Genomic DNA, 9,632 nt, shown 5'->3' on the forward strand with positions numbered 1-9,632 from the left:
TGGCCGGCCCTTAGCTGCTGCTCAGGAGACCCGGGATCCGGACCTGGTCAGTCCCTGGTTAGCTGTGGGTCTTGCCTTTCCGTTTCTACCTTTTTGAGTGAGACCATTGCATGTACTAGTCGTCCCGGGCTGTGGGGATGATTTCGGGTGAGTCTGTCCAAGTGCTGGGACGCTCTCAGTAATGGAACGCAGACTAAACCCCGCAGCGGAGATGTCCTACAAGCCGGCCAAATGTAAAATAATGATTTGGTCCCTGGTTAGGAAGTGATTGCCATTCTTTTAATGGCCACGGAGATAAAAAATGAGGAGGAGAAGGAGGAAGGAAAGACGGAGGAAGAGTGTGAAGACAAAAATAGGCAGACGAGATTGGATCCCCCAGCTCGGAATTCAATCCTGTCATCTCCTTGACAACTGGTCCTGCCGAGGGACAGGGGGCAGAGGTCAAGTCCCAGGGGTCCACCTGCCTCAGCAGAAATCCAGGCCTGGGGCCTGCCTCGGCGGGCAAACTGGAAAACCTGAAGTGGGAAGCTCCTGGCCAGCAGCCTGCATGCAACCCGCCCTCCCCTTCGTCTGACGGGGGGACGAGGGGACAAATGCAGGGAGTGGCTGCTTGGTGGGGGTCCCCCCACCACCAGGGGCTATAAGGGCCATGCCCATGAGATCCAGCCTGGCTAAGATTGTCAGGAAGTTCTGTATCCTGGACTCAGAGTCTAGAGAACCTTCCAGAGCCCTGTCTTCTGAAAGACAATGGCATCTGTGCTCCTGCCCCTTCCCCAGCGGTCGGACAAACAATGCCACGCAGCCTCTGCTGTGCAATGACCAGTGGGAGCTCTTGGGATCCACCCCCACCAAGCTCGGCCTGGTCTCAGGTGCACAGGGCTGGGTCTCCCTGCTACTGTCCAGCCCCGATCTGCGCAGCTGTATATCAGGTCCCTCAGTCTGGGGAGCAGTGCCGGGAACCACAGCAAGTCCAGAGGAGCATCACTGTTCCCCTCTCTGCAGTACCCAATTTTTCTTTTTTCTGATCCAATCATCTGGAGAATGCTTATGTTATAGAGTAAAAGCTTGCACAAATTTTTAAGGAGAATGCTCATAGAAATTTCACCCTTGCTGTGCTGTCTGGCTTGATTCACACACCACCACCACCCCACCCCCAGCATAGACAGGCTTGCTCCTTGCTGCTGTGAGCGTGCTTTGCGGGAAAATCTGCAAACGGCAGGTCTGATGTGTTACCTTTCCAGGAATACTCGCCTCTTAAGAGCACGTCAGGGAGAAGAGCCCATAAACCCCTGTGGAATGAAATTAGACTTAAATAAATGAAAAGATGTTGAACTGTAGCTATTGTAGATCAGGCATTGCCGGGGAATGGCAGGAATTTTGGGCCCTTCCACTCAGGCCAAACAGACAAAGAATAATGGAAGAGCAGCCACCACTTACTGCGCACCTGCAGGATAGGTAAGTGGGACCTTCGCGGGCAGGATAGGCATCGCCATCCCACCTAGAGCCACAAAGCCACTAAGCGCCCACCTGGCAGGTAAGATTTTCATCCAGGAAGCCAGGGTCCTCTTCTTCCTCTACCACCCAGAGGCCCTTCTAGGGAGTGAGAATCGACCCTAGGCAGAAGATTCATCCAGAAAAGGCAGTGACAAGACAAAGTAGCCTCTGTCCCCAAGGACACCCAGGTGAGAAGTGGCCCTGTGAGCCAGGAACTCCAGGGCAAGTCAGGAAGGGCAGGTGTCCGAGGCCGACAGGAAGCTGTTCCCCAACAAGGGTGCGGTCTGGACTGGCATCCTTCTTGTGGCTTCCCACTAACCTGCTTCCTGTCGTCAGAGTGGCTGCCCCTGTTTGGTGAGGTCCAGAAATGGGCCAAGATTAGGTTTCTGGCCAATCATCCCGGTGTACCTGGATTGTATTTGGGTCAGTCGCCGAAAGCTGGGTGAAAGCGCCCCCCCGTGACAGGCCCAGCGCCCTCCGGAGGTTGGACCCCTCTTTCCGGCGCACTTGGCTGTGTGAGTTGAGAGGGGCAGCCCTGTGCGTGGCACCAGAGGGAACAGGGAGCTAACTGGAAGCGCAGCCGGTGGTTGTATTTTCTAAAACAGCTTCCTGGACGACTAGACTTTTGGAAAAATAAATGGCCGGGAAAATAAAGAGGGGGATGTCATGGCACCCGGAGCCCCTGAAGGGAAGCCCCCAGAGCCTCACTGGCCTGTCTCTACCAGGCTTGATGTACCGTCCCACCCTGTGTCTCCGCCAGGAGCCAGTGACCATCCTCCCAAATATCTCTGGAGTCTCATTACTATGCAGACCAATTTTTCATTCATCTGGAATCCACTGTAGCATTTTAATGTGGAAAGCCTGCTACTCCATTTCTCTCCCCTGAAGAAAAATGGCTTAATTTCTCCAGCTGATAGATTTTTTTTCTGATCATTCAGACAGTAGAAAAAGACCCTGGAAAATCAGCTGTTGGGCCATCCACAGACATTTTATGATGGCCATAAACAGGGCTGTGGCGGGGTGACACACCAGGCAGCATCCTGATGGGTGGCCTCAATGCTGTTATTGTTAACCTCCTGCAAAAATGATGGGTAGATAGATAAATGGGTAGATGGGTGATAGATAGAGAAATAGATGATAGGTAGGTTGAAGATAGATGGTAGGGAGAGAGATGATAGATGGTCAAATGGATGGATGGATGGATGGAAGGATAGATGAATCGATGGATGGATAAACCGTGATAGAAGCTGTGGCTTCTCCGCCATATTTGAAAAGTATAATCCCTCCCTACGTTTTTCCCTGCAGACATGTGAGACCTTCTGATACAAAATCAGTCCAGACTCCCCTACCTACCAACCCGCCCCCAAATTGAGACAGATTTCATCAGCAGGGGAAAAATCTATTTAGGAAGGAAATTAGAGGCAAAATTGGGGTTAATCATTTTAGCTGTTTTCTATTGTTCAGCCCACGAGGCTCAGATGAATGAAATCAGCCCATCCTGTCTAGGGTTCTTCCTCTGAGGCTAAAGATGGCCTGGTCTGGCCTGGGGCAGAAGGGGGCCAAGGGGAGAGGAAGGCCAGGCCCACTTCTGGGTGAAAGGACTAGAATTTCATTAGAAGAATGTGGTAGTTCAAGGCATAGACCCTGGAGTCCAAACACTTGGGTTCAAAACTCAGATCTGCCACACACTAACTTTGTAACTTGAGCAAGTTACATGACCTCTCTGTGCCTCAGTTTCCCCATTGATAAAATGGAGGATAATAATAGTACATACCTCATACAATTGTAAGGATTTAGTGAGTTAATATCCGTAAAGTACCTGAAATAGAGGTCAGCACATACAGGGTGGGGGGGCCACGTCAAACCTCCTGCCTAGACACCGTTGATAAAAAGCAAGTTCACTACACAAAAGATGTGACTTTAACCCCAAAGAAGAGAATTAAATTTCATTAACTCAGCCTTGGGTTCAAGGCTGAAGATTGTACTTAAGTATTACCCTCTTCCTTATACTGTTTATTGATCTTCTCTTAGATCCAAGACAACTCTCATTCAAAGCAATAGCCCAGTCTGGGCCTGGACTCCAAATACAGAGGAAGTGATTTCTATGACCCAGGACCCTAGACCAAGACCTCATTCCAAGGGCTGGCACCTCCAGGGCTGAATTCTCCACTGTCCGCTGCTGTGGCCTTGGAGGAGCCACTGGGCAGCTCAATGACCTCAGAAACCCCAGAGGAGTTGAACAGACTTTATCCTACTATTGCATAATCAAAATGCCTATAATCTTAGGCATGACTTAGAAGTCACCCAGTGCCTACATTCACATTAGCTGCCTCTTTGTTAAATATGCTTACTGATGTGTGGCCTCTTTGGGGGTTTGGGCCTTAGAGGAGCTGAGGTTATAAAAGCAGAAGGCAGACAAGTGTTAACATCGAACTTCCGATACAAAATTTTGTGTCATTGTCTCAGTGTCTCCCAACTACCCCCCTCCCCACCCCCGCCCAACTCTGCACACATCACAGGGACCAGCTAGAGATTTGGTTCTAAAACTGAAAACAGTGGGGCGCCTGGGCGGCTCAGTCGGTTGTGTGTCTGACTCCTGATTTTGGCTCAGGTCATGATCTCAGGATTGTGAGACTGAGCCCCATGTCAGGTTCTGTGCTTAGAAGGACGTCTACTTGGGATTCTCTCTTTCCCTCTGCCTTTTGCCCACCTCAAGTAAATAAATCTTTTTAAAAAACCTGAAAGTATCTCCTACTGATAAACCTTGATCTCTTGCCCAAAGCTGCCTGTTTCTCCTGCAGTGGGAGCAGCCAGAGCTCTCCCTACCGGCGGGCAGTCCCAACAACCAGTTTGAATGAAGCTGGGACATTTCGCCTTTGGAGAACAGGATGTAAAACTAGCGTGTGTCAACATGATGGAGTACTATGTTGCCATAAAAAATGATACGTGTGTGGATTCTGCCAATATATGGAAATGAGTATGTGAAATAATGTTAAATGGAAACAGTCAGAGGACCCAGTAGTTGGCCTGCACTGATTACAACTCCATCAATAATTACATCTGCACACTCAGAAGCAAGGACTAGAAGCCAATTTAGAGTTGTATAAATAGAGGATTATTCACCAGATTTTCTTTTTCTCCCGTAGAATATATATTTTTTATCTTTCTAATGAGAAGAACAGGAAGTGTGGAGTCAGACCAACAAGAGAAGCATTTAGCTGCTGACACAATTGCTTGGATGGGAAGGGACATTTGCAATGGTTGAAAAAAAATGCATCGAAGGAAGCTAGACTCCTGAAAACAGAGTCTCATGAACTATGCAGCCCCTGCCTCTGCTGGACTGGCTGCAGCCCCAGGCTGAGTGGGGACTCCAGTACCATTCTCCTGTAGACAGAGAAGCAAGCCGCAGATGGAGACTCCGGAGGAGACCGCATGTAGACATGGGGCTAACTCTTTACTAAGTCCACACTTTGCTATAAAAAAGAATGATCGCGGGCGCCTGGGTGCTCAGTCAGTTAAGCCACTGCCTTCAGCTCAGGTCATGATCCCGGGGTCCTGGGATTAAGTCCTGCATCGGGCTCCTTGCTCAGCAGGGAGCCTGCTTCTCCCTCTCCCTCTGCTCCTCCCACTGTTCATGCTCCCTCTCTCTCAACTAAATAAATTAAATCTTAAAGAAAAAAAAAAGGAATGATCACACTGCCCTCATTTGTCCTGGCACAGCCCTAGTTTGACACCACTGTCCTAGTATAATTTTTTTTAGGATTTATTTTTGAGAGAGAGAGAGAGAGAGAGAAAGAGAGTTGGGGGAAAGGCAGAGGGAAAGAATCTCCAGCAGACTCCCCACTGAGTGCAGAACCCCACATAGGGCTCCATCCCACAACCCTGAGATCATAACAAGAGTCAGACTCTTAACTGACTGAACCACCCGCACGTCCCCTGTCCTACTATAATTATTAATTACATCCCCTTTTATCTCAAAAGTGTCCCTATTGGGGCACCTGGGTGGCTCAGTGGGTTAAGCCTCTGCCTTGAGTGCAGGTCATGATCTCAGGGTCCTGGGATTGAGCCCCGCATCGGGCTCTCTGCTCTGTGGGGAGCCTGCTTCCCCCTCTCTCTCTTCCTGCCTCTCTGCCTACTTGTGATCTCTGTCTGCCTAAAATAAAATAAAATAAAAAATAAAAATAAAAAGCGTCCCTGTTAAGATAATAAAGTATGAGGTCATCCTATTTAAAGAGGCCACACAGGCTATAGCTTGCTGCCTGGTGGGTGAGGAATGTCTGTGTCTACAGGTGCCTGAAATACTTGTACATGGTGGCTCTTCTCGCCTCGTATCCACCAGGGAATCAGGACAGTGCATCTAGCTGTGGGTACATTTTTGGACTGATGGCAGTTCTCAGCTGGAGCTGGTTGGTAGCAGCCCATGAGTGCAGACTATGCACATTTTCCCAACATCACATTCAATGACGTCATGTTAGTAGCTTGAGATCAGCACCATGGCCATCAGGAAATGCACAATCCTGGGCTTTCCTTCCCCTCTACCCATCCCCCACACCACAGGTAGCTGGTTGTAAAATATTTAGCAGCACACCATGGATTGCTGGAGTCAACAAAGCCAGAATGTAAACCATCTTATGGGGTTATCTGATCTGACAGGTCCACATTTAGATTCCCCCCACCTAAGCTCACAGCCACATTTCACACCAAATGCCAAAAACAACCAGAATATTGCGGTGGAATATGGTGGTCCCTTGCATAAGAGAGAAATCGAAAAGCATCTTCTTTTATTTTCCACACACATTAGAAACAGAACAAGAATACAAACACAAATCAATTCAATTGTCTTGGAATATGACAGTTTGACTCACAGCCAGCTCATCCACTACCTGACAAGGTTGTCTGCATACTATTAAAGCAGATGACTAGTGTGCTATTGATACAATATTGAGTTTTCTCACGATGACAGCTTTTGAATCATGACTCTTTCTTCATCATACAAGTCACAGAAAACCCCTTCCCCAATGGACACCATAACATGGGTGTCACTATACAAAGTGGCTTATTCTTTGGCACCAACAGTGTCTTGTAAATTTCTCCCTCCTCACACCTCCTCCTCCTGTAGCTCCTCATTAGACCCCCTTATGAAAGTCACATTTCATGGTCACAGACAAGTCATTACTTCCTGTCTCATGCCATTTATTGGCAGGGCCCTTTTGTAACACATGATGAGCTTCTACAACATTTTAAGAGGTTCTTTTAAGTAACTTATTGACACCTGCACTTCAGCACTTGGTTAATGAGTCAGCTAAATCCAAAAGGGCCAGTGGGAGAATTGATGGTGAGAAAATTCTGGTCTTATCATGGAACCCACGGTACTAAAAAAAAGAGTGCTTTGGGTGGGGGTGGGGGGATGATCACCAGCATCAACTCCAAAATAAGCACTACCTGGTCAGCTGTGTGAGCTTTGGGGCTGAAAGAAGCACTGTGTTTGCATTGATCAAGCATCTCCTGGATGCAAAGTACTCCGCTAGTTGGCAGAGGATAATTAGAAAAATTAGGATATGTGTTCTTCGCTTTTATAAACAAGTAAAAGAGATAGGATGGAGACAGAGGAAATAAGGAGGTACTAGAGAATGGGAGAGAGAAGACAAACAACAATGGCAACCCTTGACTTACCATTGTGGTTGTGGGAAGCTAAATTAATTCAGTGCTTATGGCTGGACTGGATTCATCAGGGCGATCTTCTGGAAGAGGGCCCTTGAATGTACTCTGCTAGGAATCATGGGAGTTTGTACCTTCATGAGCTGAAAGCAAACCAAAAATTACAAAATCCTAGGATTGAGAAAAGACCATAGCAAATTTTTCTTCAACTCTCTGGTCATTCCAGAATGTTCCCTGACAAGCTTGACTTTTTTTCTTATTTTACCATCCCAAAGTTTCCTTGAAGTGTAAGTGCATCTGGGACCTACAAGGAAGAATCAGAGTAGTTGATGGTATAACTGCTGAGGCAACACCTAGGCTCCCATTGTTCTTTAGTTAATAGTTTACTAGCCAGTCCCTCCTACCACTCTGTGGGCTATCCAAGAGAGGGCACCATTCCAGGCGCTGTGATCAGAGGATGCATGGTGCCTATTATATTGATGGCAAAGAGCAGCTTCAGCCTGTATTGGAAGACTTTGATGATGGTCATACTTAGCACTGTGATCTCTGGGACTGGTGACTTGTTAGTTATGTTTATCAAGTACAAATCCTTGCACCTACCTCAGGTAAACACAGTTCACCCAAGATACAGTTATCTAAACCTGTCACCACCTACATGAGCAGCCATGAAAAAGCAGCCAGAGCACATGCTTTTTCTAGGTTCATTCAAGTTCTAAGAATTTAAAGTTTTATGGTGGTTTAAAGGTCAGATTATTAGGACAAAAAACATCTTTGAAACAGGAACTTTTTTTTTTTAAAGATTTTCTTTATTTATTTGACAGACAGAGATCACAAGTAGGCAGAGAGGCAGGCAGAGAGAGAAGGGGAAGCAGGCTCCCTGCTGAGCAGAGAGCCCGATGTGGGGCTCGATCCCAGGACCCTGAGAATTATGACCTGAGCTGAAGGCAGAGGCTTTAACCCACTGAGCCACCCAGGTGCCCCCAGGAACATTTCTTATTAGTGATTGTATAATAAGAGTTGGGTCTGATATAATCTCACGATGCTGAGCTGATACAACCTTTAAAAGAGGGGAGAGGAGAATAGAGAACGAAGTTTCCGGTTATGAGCAATGACACAGATTTCCATGTCATTCTTATATTTCTGCATGCCCATAGCAGTCAACTTTAAATTAGATAAGCATTTGAGGAAAAGGCTGTGCACTTTGAATAAGATTGTGTTTCTATAAGCCTGTAGTCCACAACAAAAGACCTGGATTGTGTTCTCAGACGTGTGTTCCTCTCCTTTGGCATAGTCGGAGTCTTATTTATCAGGGACTGAAATAATTCTTTCTTTGTCTCTCTGTACTGTAAATAGTGTCCTCAGTGCCTCCACAGGAGCTCCTTAAATGTCTGCTTGTGTTTCAGAACAGCAGTTCGATCATATATCAATGCATGATCTTCTCCTAACAGATCACCTGCCCTTATATTCCAAACTTGACAAAATGTGGTATTTGATTCTAACACATCACTCATAGGTACTGTGACAACTATTCAAAGAAAGAGTTGAATGCTATATAGTTCCTTTCTTACCTAAATGTTTTTTGTGGACATCAGTAATATAAATTCTGAAGTTTTCTGAAATTCAGCTTCATGTTTTCATTAATTCTGATAAATAATTGACCAATTTTCTTGACTCATGGTTCGTTCATCTCTATAGCTGGCTTTGAGGATATTTCTCTTTACACATATTTTCTGAACTTCTCACTAGGGTGTGTGTTGTGGGGTAGTTGTATTTAAGAATTTTCTTTTTTCCCTCTGCACCTGGATTACCCTTAGACTTTGAAACTGGCACCTGGGACGCCTGGGTGGCTCAGTTGGTTAAGCCACTGCCTTCGGCTCAGCCAACGTCCTGGGATCGAGTCCCACATCGGGCTCCTTGCTCGGCGGGGAGCCTGCTTCTCCCTCTGCCTCTGCTGCCACTCTGCCTGCTTGTGCTCGCTCTCTCACTCTCTTTCTCTCTCTCTGGCAAATAAATAAATAAAATCTTAAAAAAAAACTGGCACCTAACTGATGCTCATTTCCAAATAATTGTAATGAAGAGTTGATTTCTGGATTATGACAATGCATCAAGGAGAAGACAGTGAAATCACAGTGTGTCTCAGATTTAATTCATTTGGTAGTTGTTTGGGGACAGCCATGGGTTAGGAGGCTGTGTATCTTTGGGATGTTAGTTTTTTTTTCTTTTTCTTTCCAATAGCCTATCCCAATTTATTGTTTCTATGAAATGTGAAAGCCAAAATCTCAGTGAACTGCATTTTAATATCTACTCCAGTCAAAGGATTCCACTTATTGGATTCCACTCCAATTCCTAAGAGGACATAGAAGACATTTCCTGGTTTGGGCAAAATTCTCCACAAAGTCATAGAGCTTGTAGGAACCTCAGAGATCATATAATTCAATATCCTCATTTCACAGATGAAACAGCCAGAGTTTAGAGAGGTC

This window comes from Lontra canadensis, unplaced genomic scaffold (assembly GCF_010015895.1).
Source record: "Lontra canadensis isolate GAN:19392208 unplaced genomic scaffold, GSC_riverotter_1.0 scaffold82, whole genome shotgun sequence".
Classification (NCBI taxonomy): domain Eukaryota; kingdom Metazoa; phylum Chordata; class Mammalia; order Carnivora; family Mustelidae; genus Lontra; species Lontra canadensis.